This window comes from Peromyscus eremicus, chromosome 7, assembly GCF_949786415.1.
Source record: "Peromyscus eremicus chromosome 7, PerEre_H2_v1, whole genome shotgun sequence".
Taxonomy (NCBI): Eukaryota; Metazoa; Chordata; class Mammalia; order Rodentia; family Cricetidae; genus Peromyscus; species Peromyscus eremicus.
The window spans coordinates 97,792,211-97,811,388 of record NC_081422.1 but is presented as its reverse complement, the minus strand read 5'-3'; the positions used below and the strand labels follow the sequence as shown (position 1 = coordinate 97,811,388).

General features: G+C 44.6%; 1 protein-coding gene and 1 long non-coding RNA gene across 2 annotated transcripts in view; one reads left to right on the top strand and one right to left on the bottom strand.

Moving 5' to 3' along the window:
• The window catches only part of Tmem108 (transmembrane protein 108), a 166,693-nt gene that overhangs the window by 97,820 nt on the left and 49,695 nt on the right, over window positions 1–19,178 (top strand). The gene's annotated exons all lie outside the window — the stretch shown is intronic.
• LOC131915336 (uncharacterized) lies at window positions 8,030–10,238 on the bottom strand. The gene is made up of 2 exons (XR_009380319.1): window positions 10,178–10,238; window positions 8,030–8,609 (listed from the first exon to the last, which is right to left on the bottom strand). It is a non-coding gene; the product is annotated as an uncharacterized LOC131915336 (long non-coding RNA).

Here is a 19,178-nt window from a genome sequence, read left to right as displayed (position 1 = left end):
TGTCATCATGGCGGCTGGCAGTGTCTCTCTCTCTCAGCCTTCCACTTCCCAGAATTCTTCTCTTTGTCCCGCCTATACTTCCTGCCTAGCCAATGGCCAATCAGTGATTTATTTACTGACCAATCAGCAACACACTTGACATACAGACCATCCCACAGCACTTACCCTTTTCTTTTCTTAAAAAGGAAGGTTTTAACCTTTATATATCTCCAAAGTCAGCTTGGTATATTTGGGAATTTGGGCGTAGTTTCTCTTACTACTTCCTGCTGGAGGGGGGCGCTGTATCTTATGGGGACACAAAGAATATTTTAGGATTATGGAGTAGTCCATGAGGGTGTATCATGTGAGCCAGTTGCCTTGAAACGGTTCTGGATGTTGGATCATCTGGGCCATGGTGTCATCGGAGACCTTTCAGGTGGTCTTGGCTGGTCAAACCTGATGTATCTTAATCTGGAACAAATCCATAGCCTCTGGCTTTCTGTGGAAACAAAAGCAGAGACTCTTTTCCAAAGCAACATATCCTTACATCCAAATTTTGAAGTCAAGGTACCTTTAAAATATACATTTTGGCATAACTCAACAGCTTTTACAATCAAATGTTTTTCTGCAGTTAAAAATCCCAAAGACAACACAATCCAGATTCTCTGTGTAATATCCATTTTTACGTGGCTTATTTTTTATACTACCTTTACTGTCTCTTTAAAGACTTTATTTTTAAAAACTATTTATTTCTTTATATAACTGTATATATTCCTTTTTTGTCTCTTTCAAGCCTACGTATATTTTACACACACTGTAAACTATTACATCTGAATCTGTCTTATTGTGAATCTATTGCCTTAAACTGCAGCAGCTGTGGCTGCTGGCTCCGCCCACCTCAGCTTCCCCACATGGCTACATTTACCACCAGCTCTGGGAGCTATCCTGGGTCTATGCTTTTATCCAAGCAGCGTATAGCCCAGAAACCTCTTTTTTTGTTTTGTACTAGCAAAGGCTAAATCCACCAAGCAGTTTAATGTGCCACTTGCAGAGGCCTCATTCCCGCCATACTGCAGGAACCCACCAGTAGCTCAAACCGGCAGCTGCCACTCATTTGAGAGAGACAATTAGGAAGCTGTTTTTAGCTCCGTTTTAGAATCTTTTTTCTCAATTTTTAGGTGGAAACTCTTGCCCCACGTTGGACGCCATTTGTAGCTAGAGTTTTCCTGCCTGGCCCACCTCAGGACAAATCTCTGTCACCCGCCAGTCCCACAGCCATTCAGACCCAACCAAGTAAACACAGAGACTTATATTGGTTACAAACTGTATGGCCATGGCAGGCTTCTTGTTAACTGTTCTTACAGCTTAAATTAATCCATTTCCATTCATCTATACCTTGCCACATGGCTCGTGGCTTACCGGCATCTTCTTATGCTGTTTGTCATCATGGCGGCTGGCAGTGTCTCTCTGACTCAGCCTTCCACTTCCCAGAATTCTTCTCTTTGTCCCGCCTATACTTCCTGCCTAGCCAATGGCCAATCAGTGATTTATTTACTGACCAATCAGCAACACACTTGACATACAGACCATCCCACAGCACCCCTGGCTGGGCTGACAGCTGTGAAGCCTCTCTAAACAAAACAAAGCAAAAAACAAGTATTTTATTTCTTTCAGGGAGACATTCAGCCTGAGTATTGACAATCTATAGGTAGTTGATTTGGAGGTCAAGACGTACTCTGCAGGGTTTCTTTGGGTAGCTTTTGGCCGGCAGTATTGGCAGGGCCTAAGGGAGTTGTCTTCACCTGGGCACACAGTCTGCTGCTGGAACAGTTTGTCCTGAGGTTTCCTGCACTGTGATAAAATACCCAACCAGCTTGAGGAAGGGAGTGTTTATTTCCACTCGGAGTTTCAGAGTACCTCTGTCATGGTCTGTCATATGGGGAGGTCAAGCTGGCAGGAGCTTGAGGCAGCCGGTCACATTGTATCCAGTCAGGAAGCAGGGAGAGAGATGAGTGCTTTCTGTTCCCCCATTTTCTTCTTTTCAGTCAGTCCAGTAGTCTGGGTGGTCTTCCTGCCCCAGTTAACGGCATCTAGAAGATCCCCACAGACATACTCAGAGACCTGCCGTCTAGGCGATTCTGGAGCCTGTCAAGTGGAAAGTCTTAACCATCTCAGTTGAGAAGCTTATGAACATGATGTTCTACTCTCTTGGCTCATGACAGCATCAGCCAAATGCTATTTAAGGTTTTTTGGGTTGTTTTTTTTTCCGTTGTTGTTTTGTTTTTGGATGTCATTGTACCAAAACCAGAGGCCTTAGTGGCTCACAGAGTATTTCTTTGCTTTTTCTCATCTCTTACCCAGGCTCCCACTTTCTCCTTGCCTGGGATGAAAGCATAGTATAAAAAACTGAAGATGGCTTTCATTTGGGAGAGCCAGAAAAACATACCTCCTAAGACCAATACACACGTTTCCGGTAGCTGCCCCAGTCCACGGCCATCCTCATTATACATCTGTTCTCCATCATCCCTAATTATATATGTAATTATCATATTCCATTAGCAGGTTTTATTAAAAGTCTTCCTGCCACATGGTAGTAATGACTCTGAATGCAATGTCATAGTGAGAAGAGACATAAATACACGATCTCCTCTCCAACATGGTCAGGGAAATTGCGGTGAGGTACAGACCTTGATGAGGTGTGTTAAGGGCTCAGTTAGGAGCAGCCCACCTCCCGGATCTGTACTTTCCCTTCTTCAGTAGCCCACTGGATCATTTGTCAAGTCATTGAAATCCTCAAAAAAGGTTCCAAAGGGACTGGTTGGATAGCACGCGTTGCAAGCATGGGGACCTGAGTGCCACCTCCAGAACTCGCATAAAATGCCAGGTGTAAGGGCAGGCACTTGTCTCATCATTTCTGGAGGGGTGGAGACAGAAGGATCCCTGAGACTCACTGCTCAACTAGTCTGTCCTACTTAGCAAGCTCCAGGCCAAAAAGAGACTCCGTTTCAAAGAAGGTTACATGGTGTTTTCAAGGACAACACCCAAGGTTGTTCTTTGGCCTTCATACACATGTAACCCACCCACCCCACAGATACACTAAAAACCCAGGGTAAGCTGATTCCTAGATAGTAAACTTGCCTACGAGCATACTCGTAATGCCTGAACTAGCCAATCCTGAGTCTATACACATTTTAATAATATATAATAAATACTGAAGTTACTAAGGTCTGAAACAGATTAATATCTCAGCCCTACTTGCAATAGAGTTGGTGGGACTGGCTATCAACATAGAGGCGGGCCTGGCACCAGGGAGTGTGCACACAAAGGAGGAAGTTGGGGATGTGTTCAGAAGAATTGTCATCACATCATTGGCCCTGTTTCCTGATCCATTTTTGAAAAACATGCCTGGTACGTTTTAATTATGTGTGGTACATAAGACATGCAGACAAGGAAATGCCTGTCGTGAAGGATTGAAACTATCCAGATCTCTAGAAGCAGAAGATGCCACAGACCACTTGGGAAGCTCCAGGGCTGATGAGGAGAAAGTGCATGTCAGAGCTATTATTGAGATTTTCATGGGAAGGAATGGGGTAGCTATGTAAATCATGGAGACGGGTAATATGAAACATTAGTGGGCTCTAAGCAGTGAAGATGGTCTAGGTTACTGGTACTGGGCCGTGGGGTGGTTGTGGGTGTTGAGGGACAGTGTCCTACACTACAGAAGTTGGGAAAATAGTTGGGTATAAACTAAGGATTGATTCATTCAGATGCTAAGTCTGTGTTCATAGATACATTTGCTGTCTAAAAAGCTCACCCTGGAAAAGACAGCCCCACCCTAGATGCCAGAGCATGGTTATAGAGAAAGAAGTTATTACACAATTAATAGACTGTCATACACACAAGCAAAATCCATCATACTGGAGACATCTGTGTTTCAGGGGCTGGTTTCCCCTAAGCAGGTAGGAGCTTACAGAGCAGCATTAGAAGAATGTCCCTTTTTCATGTCCCTTTGATATGAGGCACATGGCAAGCAAGCCTCTATAATCTGTTCTGACACCAGGCAAGGTGCCTCACCTGGAAGAACCATTCGTCTTTCAGGATTTATTCCCAGGACCTAAAGAACACGGAAACGCTTTATATCATAGCAGCATGCAGTCCACGAAGCACAGACTTGAAAGAATGACCGTGCTGCACAGAACCCCAACTGGTCCTTTTTGTTGTCTCTGTTTGGAACTGTAGAAATGTGTTTGCCTCGGCTCTCCTCCCAGGCATCCAAGGGTTCAGGAGCACACCACACTGTTTCTGTGCCGCTTCCTGTCATGCACAGTGAGAATCACCAAGAAACCATTATGTGGGAATGTTGCATCAAGCCATTGGCAAATTAGTCTCAGTTAATGAGAATAAACATTTACAGAGTCTTCCTTTGTATTTGCAAGATGGTTTACAAGCACCGGCTGGCTCGTGTGTTAATAATTACTTTGGGGGATTCTTAACAATGAATATTTAGGAGACGGTTTGGATGGGATTATGAAAGAAGACAAGTAATTGAGCATTCTTAATTTCATAGTCTCTGCAAGCCCATGCAGCTAACTTCATCAAATTCATTGGCTGTGATGCCTGATGTTCGGAGCCTGGCAGAAATACACGTTGGGCAGAACCATGTGGTAGGATGTGCCTTATGTATTCTTCCAGTGTGGTCCTCTGGTGTCTTTCTTTGCACGTAGTTGGAAGGGCTACTCAGAAGGTAACCTGTGAATCCATCCACCCCGGGATAGGAGTACCTGGCTCTGCCCTTCCTCTACATCTGCTGTGGCAGATGACCCCCAAGAGCATCACTTCGTCTCCAGTCTGTAATCTCAGCTGTGGGATGGCTGGGAAAAGAGAGAGATGAGGAAATCCAAAGACCCTGGGTCTTACCTGGAATGAACTCGGAGTCTGCCACTTTTCCCTGTCTGAAGCTCTAATGTGTGGTTTCAGGCATCATTGTGCTTATCTTACTAAAACCCAAAGTGACATGTTGGTGGGACTGCAGGAATATGTCTGCCCATATACTGCATACTGACTTTTCATGTCCTTACAAGTCTAGAGACACATTCCAAAACCACTAGTTAGCAACCTACATTTTCTGATCTACATTAACATTGCACTCCAATCTTGACATAGCTTTCACCTCCCAGTTCTTTGGGTGTCCAGTGCACTCCACATATGCACCGTGCTCTCTTTCAAGTGTGAGGAGTAGCAAGCCTGAAGCACCCCTTATTTCCCTCCTTGGTGGACCCCCCAAGCCTGAAGAGATGTTGTAGATAGAGCCATGGCCCTCATCTCCCCTGTCTAGCTATCAGCTGCCTCCCACTGAGTTTTGCTGAAATGGTCCAGGAAATATAGTCAGAACTAAGAGTATTTCAGAATAAAGCTGTTCTGTGAGGGACCTTTACATAACATTTACCTCTGAGTTTATATAGATATTCTTCAAGGCCATCAGTGGCAGCCAAGTACTAGAATAATCACTGTATGTATTCATATATTATTTAGAATTGTCATTTCCAAATCACATCCCATATATTATACTAATAACCATAGATTTAAAAAATTATTAGGATATATATTATATATATATGTATATAATGGTTTCATTATGGTATTTTCATGCATGTATATGATGTGTTTTTATTATATTCACCCCCCTCACTACCTATTACCTTCCCTGTCCCCTTCCTCTTCCACACCCTTCCCAAATAGTCCCCCTTCTCTTTTATTTCCATGTGACACCTTCTGTCATACATCAGCATTACCAGTCAGGGTTCCCACAGGGAACAGCCATCTGTTCAGAAGAGGCAAGTGGGCAGCGTTTGGACCTCTGAAAGGGAGTGTTTCATAATGGTGACACATCCCATGGACAGTGAATCCGATGGAAGGCTTCCATAAACCAAGTGTTTCTGGTGCCTCCCTAAGCATTTCACCGTGGGTAGGAAATGTGCAAAACGGCATCAGATGTCAAGCCCATGCCCTCTAAAAATAACTTTTAAATGTCCTAAAATCAAGAAACTTGGGCACCAAAGGAAGCAGGTATTTACCCACTGCTCATTCTTAACACGTTTACAATCTTAGTGTGAGATTCCGCCTCAGCCACAAAATAGGCACACACCCTTAAAATGATTACTGTTAGGTGAGTAACCCAGTGTGGACTGATAAAGATCACATGAACTCATGTGGCAGTTCCCTTTGGAAACTTCCTGCCATCATATGTGAAATTGAATCAATTCTATTTTAACTTAATGTTTTGTTGTGTTTTTATAAGTTGGGGTGAAAAAGAATGGTTCTATGATGGTGTGGCCACAATTTTCTTCTGGCCGAAGCAGGAAATTGGAACATTGTTTTCTGTTTGTGTACTTTGTCACTTTACAGCCGTTGCTGGCATGGGGCTTTTTGCCAGCTTGGTGTTACATAACCCAACATAGCCACATGGAAGCTCCCATTTCCAGAAGGTCTCACAGTATGAGATTTGGCTATGCCAGTCTAACAACTTTTCTGAGCCCAAATCTGAAAAATGGGAATATTCAACCAATTATGGTTTGCCGAAGTGACGGTGTAGGATGATAGTGGAAGAAAAGGAGACAGGAAAATGCCTAGCTTATAAAACTAATTGATGCAATGATCAGTTCATCAACTGTCCACACATGCCGCACGTAGACTACAACCATCTCCTTCCAAAGCAGCAGTTGACAGACCTCATTAAGCCACTGTCCTATGATAACCGGCAGACATCTATGGCATTTTCCTCCTAAACCTGTTTATATTTACTTTGTAAACAACTTCATTAAAGTATAAATTACATGCCATCAAAACTTCTCATTGCAGGTATACAGGGACATATAGCAACTCCCATCCTCCCCTTCCCCAGCTCCCTGGAAAACACTGATCTCTCCAATTCTATGAGTCTCAGTATTTTCAACTCCTCATGCAGGTTAGAATCATGCAGTATTTACCCTACCCACATTGGTATTTGTGGTGTGCTAACATTTAATTATTTCTAAACCATTTGAGAATGAATTCCACATTATCATGCCTTTTGCCTTCAAATACTTGAATGTGCATCTCATAAGAAAGTATTCTGTTATGTAAACACAGTGGCCTACCAATGTCACTAGATCTAACTTTGTCATGATGCTTTCATCTAATTCATTTTCATATTCTAATTTTATCAAATAGAATGCACCTTAGAGTATGTTCTCCTCCTGAGCAGGCTCCAACCCAATATCACATAACTCGCTCAGTTGACCTGAATCCGTGATTCACAACACTTTTTAACACCCCTTTGCCTTTTGTAACATTGACAAGTTAAAACCTTTTCAAAATATATATAGAAAATCTCCTTCAATGTTTAGTTTTAAAAATGATTATTTGAAAACACATAAAAATGTTCATTGCTGCTTCTTGGTCTGCCATTCCCTCCTGACTCTGTCCATGTTGGGCTTCCTGAATGGTATGTGAAGTAGGTGATAGTATGTCCTCCTCAGACACATGACACCCATCTGTTCCTTGTGCATCTTCCTTTTCGTCACCCAACTAAGGTCACTTTCCCCTTAGAGTTGGTCAATACTCTGCCTCCTTTGTGGACAGACGTGTTTAGATTTTTTTTTTTTCTGTGTCCCTTTGGAGCTGTGCTTCTGCTCACAGCATTACACGTAATAGCTTACCCCCTGTGAAGACAGCGTTTATAATGGCATTAAAGGCTGCAGACCTTTCTAATGTGTATTTAAGCCTTTTTCCCTACTGCCTGGTTGATTAGCATTAGAGAAAGTGCTACCAATTGGATGACAGTTTCCCTATCCACTGTAATCTAATAGAAGATTAACTCCTTTCCGCCCTTCTATTAATAGCTGCAGTCAAAGGCTTCCCTGATTTGATTCCTGTCATCCCTGTTCATGCATAAATGGATGGGGCTATGCTCCTAAAGGAATGCCTAAAGCTTTGGGTTTTTCCTGTGCTGTGCTATCACGATAAATGAGCTTCTCAAAAGAAATGACTGAGCCTTTATTGAATAGGGTAATACTTGGAGAAAATATTTTTAATCACCAAGGAAAATAAGGATGACAGATCCAAACTGTGTTCCAGCTTCCAACCAATCAGTAGAGAATGACAGTTATGTGGCTAAATTATGGAAATGCTAATTGAAGGCAAAATCCAGGCAGGGTGGTAACTAGTCTTCAAAAACACATTGTAATTATTGGGATGATCTTGGTGATGGAAGAAAATTCTAGACTCCTCTCAATTCTTAGTCTGACGATTTCCTAAGTACATGTGTACTTTGGGAAACAGTGGGTACACAGCTGGTCTCCATCAAGATTCCGTATCCTCAGTCACTTTTGCCTCTGACCATATAAAATATTCTCCATGATCACCAGCATAACCAGACAGCTGCACTGTACAACCTAGATCCATTTCTTCATCTAGTCACGGAGGTCGGTGGCTGGTCAGATCTGCTTATGCCATCTAGCATGAAGTCCGTCTTGGTGTTGCATGAATGCATGGGTCTGCTCAAATATCTTCAGAGCAAGGACACATGTTCAGTTTAGTGTGTGTATAGCCCGGTCCTTAGAAATGTCTTAGCACAACACCAAAGTCCATGGCTATTGGGATAGAGAAACAAAGACATGAAGGGAATAATTATGAGCATAACTACTTGGATCGCCTTACCTCCTGCTCTTTCAAATACTCTAGGAAGAATCTCCATTGGAGATACTTGGCACCACGATATTCTTGCTGTATAATCTTGAAGTTGTTTAACCTTACTGTGCCTCAGTTTCCCCACTGCCATATGGAATAATGGAATCTTATTGATAGGTTGTGGGAACAAACTGACAACATAGTACTGACCAAGTGCTTATAGCAATACCTGGCACATTGGAAGTGCTACTCAGTGAGAATTCAGTGTTTTCTTTACCCTGGACCCTTATTAAGAAGATGCAGATATAGATAAATATCTTGTTTTGATGGGTGAAGGCAGAAGTGAATTATCTTTGCTGACACAGTAGTTGATGGGTGATCTACATCACAGAAAAACCACTCAGAGCTTTAGAGTCTTGTTTCATGTCCCTGGGGAAGGCCCCACCTCCTTCCAGTCTTTGCATCATGTGGAATGATTTTGAGGTATAGAAATCCCTTGGGACCCCATCCTGAACCTATGGAATGAGACTGGACCATATTCTGTCCTTGGAAAACAAACAAACAAACAAATAAAACACTTGGGTCTGTAGCTAGAGTTTTCCTGCCTGGCCCACAGTCAGGACAAATCTCTGACACCCGCCAGTCCCACAGCCACTCAGACCCAACCAAGTAAACACAGAGACTTATATTGGTTACAAACTGTATGGCCGTGGCAGGCTTCTTGCTAACTGTTCTTATAGGTTAAATTAATCCATTTCCATTAATCTATACCTTGCCACATGGCTCGTGGCTTACCGGCATCTTCACATGCTGTTTATGGCGGCTGGCAGTGTCTCTCTGACTCAGCCTTCCACTTCCCAGCTTTATTCTCCTCCTTGTCCCGCCTATACTTCCTGCCTGGCCAACAGCCAATCAGTGATTTATTTATTGACCAATCAGCAACACACTTTACATACAGACCATCCCACAGCATGGGTCTCTTCACCCTGAAGGCCCACCAGTGCTTGGACCTCTGGGAACTGCCAGAAATGGATTTGATGAGCCAGTCCAGATGGGAGCATGAGTCACACAACCTTCTGTGTCTCTGCCCCTTCCAGGCTCACAGCTTCCCCAAGAAGTGTCACCCTGTGCTGGTTACACCAAACTCAAGCACTCTCTGAACTGAAGACCCGGAGGCAGTAAAGAGACCAATCCTAAAACTTAAAATCTTGAGGAAGTGAACATTTGTTTGAAAAAACAATCTCACTTTTATGTGTTGACATGAAATGAAACAGGATATGCAGTGGTATCTCTCATCTGTGTGTGTGCGCGCACACACACACACACACACACGCTCTGCAGCTCTGGTCAGCACACATTCCCTACTATGAAAATCCAGGGACTACATCAAGCCTTTCCTATAATGAAAGGGGAAGGGGAAGTGAATTCAGAGGCAGGCACTGCTTAATCATCCATTGATCTCAGTCTGTTTTTCTATGTTACTAGGCATCCCATTAATCACACAGAGCAAGGAAAATAATAAGAAATGTACACATGAGGAGGTAAAGAGGGCATTCAGTCAGCTCTTCTTTCCATAGCTTTCCTGCCTGTTTACCAGAGCTTAATTATCATAGAAAGAGAATGCTGAACCCTAAGTGACATCACAAAGCCCAGTTCTTAACTAAATAGGCCTGACACTTAGAGGACCTTGCCATCACAAGATGAAGAGCAGAGGTAGAGTGCTTTTCCTGTGTGAGCATCTCTTCTTCATGGATGGAGATGTGCCAGCACCTCTGGAACATCTGGGAGATGAGCCCGAGTCAGAACCTTCCTCCTATCCTTATAGGGCCCAGCTGGCAAGGTCCCTGGAGGGGAGAATCAGGCCTGCTGGGTAGACGTAATTGGCTCTAGGTGTTTAGTGTACAAGACTCCAGAGAGAACCAAAAAGCAAAAGGAAATGCTAAATCATAAACCAGCAGGCTATCCAAGATACCTGGCAAAATGAAAAGTTGGATTCTGAGTGAGAAGACAGCTCAAGAGGGGCTCAGGTTGTCGCTAGAAAACCATTCCCCACGTGGGAAGAAGGGATCTAGACTGCCTCTTCAGCATCAATGGAGAGGGAAATGACAGTGGGAAGGAGCTTGGCTAGGATGGGAGGGCTCAGAGACCCCAGCAGACCAGAAATTTGTTACAGCTACACTGGTGTGATTGGAAAACATTCAAGATCCTGGGCTGGCAAACTCCACAGCATGTCTGTTACCCATCTGTGTCCCGTGGTCAGGGAGTCTTCAAATAATATGTACATGACTGTGACTATGGCTGTGATGGACCTTCCCTTTATTCAGGCCTCTTAAGATGTTCATTACTAAGGAATCAATACACAGTCTCCCAGTGGGAGGGAAAACTTCTTTTGCCAAGTCTTGGGGACCATGGCACAGGTGTGAACAGGAAGAGTTTTATGAAAAATGAGATTTTCCTACCTTGCACTTTCAGAGTTATACATTACATAAATGTCTTCTAAAACAACAGATTAAAAACAGACCATGAATTCTACACAGGAGCTTGACATCAGACCAGTTTTTGAAGCAAGCAGGGTACAACCCTGAAGAGCATTGACAAATAGCAACAGCTTGTAACCTTTAGTGTCATCTTGACTAGAGGTGACACTTGGTGTGGGTGAAAGGGTTTGTTAATATGATTCAGTGCAGCAGCTGACATGATCTCAATGCCTGCTTTGGGGAGGGGGACAAGTTAGGAGCTGAGGACACAGCTGTTAGCAGCAAAACAGGCCAAGTCCTTGGCGCCCATAAGACTGCCGTGTAAGGACGAATAAATAGGAGCTGTGTCCGTGTGGACGCCGGAAGAGTTGTGGTGAAGGGTGCTGCTTCAGCCTGCAAAGGGGAGACAGCAGACAGAGCCCCAGAGTGAGAGGCAGGAGACAGTTCACCTTCCAGTGAAATGGTTGGACTGTGGGGTCTCCCTCACAAACACACTCTTAAAGTTGTGGTCAATGGTGGTGATCTGGTACAGGAAAGAAGGGGAATCACAAATTGCATTGTAGACTTTAAAGAGTAACTTGGAAGGAGTGTTCTTTTGTGCCAGTTAATGCCGTGGGCTTCTCAGAAGGTGCATTGTGTGTTGGGGTGAAAGCCTTGAGGGACACCACACTGGTCCTTTCAGCCTTGGTGAAGGTGCAGACGAGAGACAAAGAGGGAATGAAGGATGTTGCACACCAGTTTTTAATTGCCCCTTTAAGAGTTTTTCTTAACTCCTAAAAATTGGGATACCGATGCTGAAGTGCGGCTCTCCATAACTGATGGCCTCTAGCAGGGGTCAAGTGGGGAAGGACTCAGTTCTCTTTAAAGGGGCTGGCCACCAGGACTTTGACCATAATCCAACATGAGTATGTGGGCAACACAAAGTGGACTTTATATTTTCTTACTCTTCTTTTGTGGGAGTGGTCACAAGGGTGAAGAGGTAAATCTGGGAGGACTGGGAAGTCAGTGTGATCGGGGTTCATGGTGTGAAATTCCCAAATAATAAAAATATTATGTTAAGAAAGTTTTTCTTAGACTTTACCATCTGTTATGTGTTATCTTCAAAGCCTTCAAAGATTTCCTATCATATAGATTAGGAAATTGGAAAATAACTAAATATCTTGCAAAAAGCCATGCTGTTAGTTGTAATTCAAGGACTTAAAGCCAGCTCTGATTCCAAAATCGGTATCTTTACTGTACTCAAAATTCTCTCCTAGATGAGGTATGTTCAATTAAATTGAGAACATAGGACACAATATCAGAGAAAATGACCTAGTATTTGGGGCAAATAAATTGCAGGAAAAAGAAAGAAAAAGGAGAGAAAATAATAATAATTACTTAAGAGACAACAAATTTCAATGTACAGATTTTATTTAGATCCTCATTCAAATAAGCATAGATAGATGATAGATTAAGAGAGAGATAAATGATAGATAGATGATAGATAGATGATAGATCTAGTTGCTTGAGTGATAGATGAAAGAAGAGAAGGAAGGATGGATCTAGGAATTTGAATAATAACAAAGTATTTAGTAATATTAAAGAATTTTTATCTTCATATGTAATACTATAGTGGTTAGGTTTTTCAAGACAGTCCTTTCAAGGTACATACTAACATATTTCTGGAATATATATGCTGCTTGGGATTAACTTACCCTAAAGACTCAAAAGAATAAAGAAGCTACATTTGTCCTCACTGCTAACGCTGGGCAATAGGCTCATGAGGATTGCTGGACTTCGCTGCCCAGGTTTATATATGCTTAAAAAAAAAAAAAAAAAAAAAAAAAAAAAAAAAAAAAAAAAAAAAAAAACTTTCCACAATAAGATGTAAAGCCAAGTAAAAAGTCTGCCCTCTGCTGACTGAGAAACTAGTTGCTAGTTTCTCTGACCACCTGCATCCCCTACTCCCCTGCAGTAGTACTACAGTCAGGATGCCTTAATTGTCAGAGCACATATGCCAGTTCCGTTGCTGTCTTGGTTCATAGCCATGACCTAGACATTGGACTTCTGCCTACAGGAGGCTCCTGGCTCTACAGCCTTGATATAAACAGTCCCAAGGCCCAGCACACCCAAGAACCCAGGAAACTATTCCGTGTGGTAAGAGGTGGTCTTGAAAAGGCTGAAAGTCTGACCTGTTGTTACTGGCTTGCTAATCCTGAGCTAAGCTCTCCCCCTTACTGGGGCCTTGGTGAGTGGTTTCAATGATCAGGAGGAATTGCATAAACCATCAGGTCCATCCCGAAGATCTGGGCTCGCAGGGGTCTTGATCTGCTATGATCCAGCGCTGAGTCAGGAAGACGTTTATGCTCGCACTCTCGCTCACATGCTCTTTTGAACTGTTCATGTTTTTCTGGATCCTGACTACTTCCCCCACTGGATTGTGCCCCTCCACCCCTGAAGGGACAGCTGCCTGTTTCTTTGTGTTTCCAGAACAGTGATATCTTAGTTGTCTCACGGCTGTGACCAAGGCAGTTTAAGGAAGGGAGGGTTGATTTTGGCTCCCAGTTTGAGAGGGCAGACCATCATGGCAGAGAAGTCACAGTGGCAGGGGTGTGAGTCAACTGGTCCCCTGGCATGCATGGTTAGGGAGCAGAAAGACCATTGCTATAACTCTGCGTGTTTCCTCCTTTTTATTCAGCCTGACACCTCAGCCCATAGAATGGTGCCACCCACATTTACGGAGGTTCTCCCTTCCTCACTTTACCTAATCTGAAAACTCTCTCACAAGCATGTCCAGAGGTTTGTCCCCCCGGGTGATTCTGGATCATGTCAGCCATTAACAAGTGAGACAGGAAGAAGATGGCTTTGGGATCAGAGAAACCTGGACTCAAATTTTACATCCATCACTTCCTAACTGCAGAGTCTTTAGCAAATGTTTAAACTCCTTATCCATGAGATAGTAACAGCATCCACCGGGAGGATCTAATGAAGAAATTACTCAGGCCCCGTGTGTTGTCGTCCTCCTCAGATACTGTAATCACAAGATGGGTGACTGAACTTAACTAGATGTTTCTCTGCCATGTGGTGCCTCAGGAGCAGCCACTGGGTAGAGCTGTGCATGTTTGTCACAGCACAAAGGCACTCAAGTGGACTCCCCAAGCTGTGTATCTTCATATAGGACCATTTGCCCAAAGGAAAGTTAGCTTGGCCTGCTTTGTGCAAAAATGCTGAATGGGCTTATATTGCCCTTACTTGGCAGAAAAATGCTGGTCACTCAGAGAAAGGCATTTGTTTTTGTAACAAATTCTTCCAACTAGTGCTAAATGTCAAGAGAAAAGGAATTCCAATTCATACTTTCAAAGCAGTGGGCCTGCTTTGAAACAAACCATATTGTTTTAAACCGTGTGATTATTTCTTTTTGGTTGACTCGGGTCTCTAGCCTGAGCATCATGGTGTCAGATTTATTATGAAATCAGCATGAAAATATCAGTTATCCAAATGAACCTGACTGAGCATTAGGTGATACTTTCCCTGGGCCTCCCTTGGGTCCTGGACAACCCTGCACATGTCCACCTGGTATGACTGGCAGGTGGATGGTCAGTAACGTCAAAAACTCTCCTAACAAAGGAAGAAGGGCCACCCCACCCACCCCCCGCCACTGCCGCCACCATCACCACCCCCCCTACCCCTGTGGCTGAAGATGGATGGAGGTCAGTGTGGATACTTTGTGCATCTGTGGCTTCTCTGCCCTCCTCTACTCTCACTTCCACTGTGAAGGTCAAGACCAGGGATCCACCTTTCTGACAGTGAAGAGCCCAGGCAGGGCCCAGTTCTGTGGGTGTTTGAGAGGGGTGTCAAAACAGTTCCAAAGCCTGTCAGGAGAAGGGCAGGCAGGAGCAGAGCCCAGAACATTTTGAAAGAGAAGAGCAGGGAGACTCCCATGTGGCAAGGGGGACACACTGGAGGAGGGAGACTCTGGCATGCTAGATTGCTTTGCTGGGTGTCTCACCACTGCCTGCTGAAGGTCTTTCCTCTTGCCCAGGACCACCTAGATAGGAAAGACTAAGTTGCTCCCCATGGGGGTTTTCTTGGGTTCTATCTGCACTGCCTGATCCCAAGGGAGTGTTCTTGTTGAGGCTAGGAATGTTAGTCCAGAGGGGTGCAATAGTCCACTCTCAGAACTCCAGCTGGGTGTGACGGTGCATGCCTGTAATCCCAGCACTAGGAGGCTAAGGCAGGATTTGGGCAGATTTGAGAACAGTCTGGACTTCAGAACAAAGTCCTGTCCCCAAAAATCAATCAATAAGTCAAGCAATTACTAAATCAATAAGTAGAAATCTGATTGGATATAGGCTTTCCAAACAGGGACATTTTGTCATTTTGCATGGAGAATGCTAATATCAAGAGCTTGGAAGGAACTGTTTAAGACAATGGTGTGCATGTCATGGAGACATGGGTCATCCATCCTGAGTATGAGGCCATTCCATGATCTTCCAGCTGCAAGGAAATGAAGCGTCACTGCAGGATTCTCTAGTCCCGCCTGCAGGACTCAACAGTCTGGTAGAGACCCCTGGATGCCCACCATTTCACTCGTCCCCATGTATGCTCAGCAACCTGCACACTGCCTGAGCCCTAGAGGCTTCAGCAGGACATCCTGCCTCTGTGGTCGTCACAGAAAAGCAGTGTTATCACACACACTGCAGGCGATCACACAGGTGGGTTTTCCCTACCTTTCTCCTGCCCTCCCATGCTGTCAGACTATCATGGAGCTGTAGATCATATCAGTCTAGCCCTAGAGCGCAATAGATGGTGAACTGTCATTTTTGTTTGTTAGTTAGTTCTGTTTACTTTGTGTGTCCAAGCTTGGAGCGAGCTGGATCCACTGTACTGAATGTGAGAGCAATGCCTTCTTAACCTTTTGGATTTGGAGCCATAGGTTCCCCAAGTAGATAAGGGGAATACAGGGGTTTGGGAAGGCCTCAAGAGGAAGGTGGCTGGGGGTATTAGTCTCACTGTGCTAAATCTGTCCCTGTTTTAACCAGTCCCGTTTTATGTAAGTACTTACTATTTGCCTCCACACTTCTTTGGTCTCTCAAACTAGGACTATCAGGACTATGAACCCATTTCAAGCAGGATGGTGCTTGGAATACAGTGAGTGGTGAGCAGAGTATTGGGTGAAGGAGTCTGGGAGCATTCAGTGCCCCACAAGCTGTGTTCAATTCAGCCACTTGTGTACGTGGTAGATGTGAGGTGTCCACTTTAAAAGGAAGAGCACCCCACTCTTCCCTAATGACTGGTGTCATTCTTCATGCTCATCTCCCTAGAATCAGAGAAGGAATCCAGCAGATGAGATCAAGGCTCTTTCCTAAGAAAGATGTTGTGTTGTTGTTCAAGCATGTGACTCATTGGGTCATGAGTTCATTGATGCCCGAGGCCTGTGACAGTGTGGCTGGTGAATGAAAAGCTTTGCTAGGTGTTATCTCTGCCGACAGGACTTCAAGTCTCTAAGAAAAGTGCCACTGAAGAGCAGGAGGAGTGTCCTGGAGGTGACAGAGAGAGGTGTGTGGTGTGTATGTGTGTGGGGGGGGGGGTGTAGTGTGTGTGTAAGCCAGCGGTCAGCATGAAGTATCCTCCCTATCCCTTCTGGCCTGTGAGCTCTGGTAAATTCCATCTATCTCCACCTCCCAAGCACTAGAACTAGATATTTCCCCTGCTATGGCCAGCTTTTTACTTGGGTCCTAGGGATCTGAACCCTGGTCCTGATGCTTATGAGGCAGGCACCTTGAGCATCTGCCCAGACCTCCACCTTCCTTCTACTTGCCTCACTTGCCTCACTTGTATTTATGCAGACAGAGGAAACGTTGTGATGGCTTCCTCACAGCCTGCAGGCACCCGAGGGCAGGAGGGGGAAAAAAAGAAAACTCTACAAAGCAAAGAGATCCAGGGCCCTCTTCATACACACTCCCCAAAGAAAGGCACTGTGTGGTGCCCACTTCCTTGCTGATCAAACATCCTGCCAGGCTGCAGGTGGCCAGGAGTCTGGGGCAGAGGTAGAGGGTAGGGGGTGGTATGGGGGGTCCATTCTGCCTGAGCTGCGTTCCTCCTGCCTGGGGAGAGCATCCAGTGTCAAGTCCCCTGCTTTGCATGGAGAGATTTGCTTGCAGGGAGTTACCATTGGGGTGCATCTAAGCAATGAGACCTCCTGTCTTTTCTTCCTTTATACCTGGCAATTTTTGCTTTGAGAAGGGAAAGAAAACTGTCAGAACAAACTTGAGGGGAAGGAGCCTTAAAATGCCATCATCACCTCCAGTTACTCACCTCCCCAGAAATGCACTGGGTCCGTTCCCCTCACCAAAACGACCTTCTGGAAATAAGCCAGTTGCCTTTAGAGGATGCTTGCTCTCGGCCAGGCTCCTCCCCCCATGGCTTACTGGGCCTCACAGTGTGAGGCTGCCTCTGTTGCCATGGAGAGCAGCTTCAGGAGGGAGCACAGCTAGGAAGAAGAGCTTTGGGCTAAGTCTTGATCCTCTGAAGAAAAGGTTAAGTGAGAGAGGGGGTGGAGGAAGGGGGCGGAGAAAGAGGCAGAAAAGAGAGACAGAGGAAAGAACAGCAACAAAGGAGAGACAGGAGAGAGAGGAGAGGAAGAAAAGACAAATTAGATGAGAGACAGAAGTGAGAGAGAAACCAAGAAACAAAAAGCTTTATTTAATGAATGGGTGGTAGTTTTCTTGGGGGCAAATCTTTCTGGAAAGGGAGATCTTGGTCACCAAGAGCAGCTGGCTATGCAGGAGCGTGTGTGGTCAGATGGAGTATGCCCTGTGTCTCTTCACCTATTATTTTGGTTTTGCTAAGACAGCATGCTGTGTCTCCTCATCTCCCACATCATCTAGAAGGAGCATACTTTGTTGACCTTGCTGGATTCCAGTTTGTGTTCTCTGTGCTGTCTGTCCAGCTCTCCCCTGGTTTAACGCGTTCCTTCCCGTAAGGTTCTGGCTGGTGCACACATAGCCTCCTATGATGGTGTCAGACTAAAGGGTCCCTTACAATGCCAAACACATAATATTTGGGATTTTCCTCCAAATAAAGCGTTAAGAGGTGGGGAGTTTGTACAACGTAACCAGTCATGAAAGGTGGGTAAGGGTGGACCTTAAGATCGAATTGCGTGATGCCCAGTTTTACCACCAAACAATATGGGGAAGGGGGAAGTCGATGGGGTTTAGATGAAATAGGAGTAGACGTGGTGACTAGTACATGTGTGGTTCACAGTGTGGTCATTCTGCCAACTTGTAAATAGCATTACACTTGTGGATAATAAAAAAAAAAAAAAACATTTGGGAGCTGATGAGATGGCTAAGGTACTTGCCACCAAGACTGATGACCTGGGTTTGATCTGGGGGACCCACATGGTGACAGGAGAGAACGGATTCCCAGAAGTTGTCCTCTGATCCCAACATATACATGGTGGCACATGCACACACATGTGAAAAAAAAATGTACTATTTTTAAAACAGTTGTACATATGTCCTTCGATCTTTAAATATGGATGGAGTCTGAGGGAAGAGACATTGACCTGAAAGAAATAGGCTGCAGGCAGGCACAGTGGGCAGACACCCTGGTGGTTGATGTGAGTGGATAGTTTATTATCGAGATGTTCACTCTCATCAAGCATCTCATCAGTGGTGAAAATAGCAAGAGCTAAGCCCTTGAGCATGGATTGTGTCCACACTCACCAGGTCCTCCCTTGCTGATTTTATGGGCCAATTCAGCCTCTTAATTGTCCACTGTAACGGAAGTAAAGAAACTAGACAAATGACTCTGTTCCTGAAACCAACAACAGAACAGCCAGAGCAGGCTGCAGTACCTGGGTTGACTGGCCAAAGCATTGCCTCTGTTGGTGAGTGAAAAAAAAGAAAAAGAAAAGGAGGCCATGACTACTACGTGGAGATTTTTATTATAGATATGAGGAAGAAAGAGTCCAGGCTGGGCAGACTAAAACGGACCATAACAAAGAGAGAGGCAGCCCTGGGGCCAAGAGACCAAGAGACTGGTTTAGGCAAAATGCCTGAGTTCTACAGG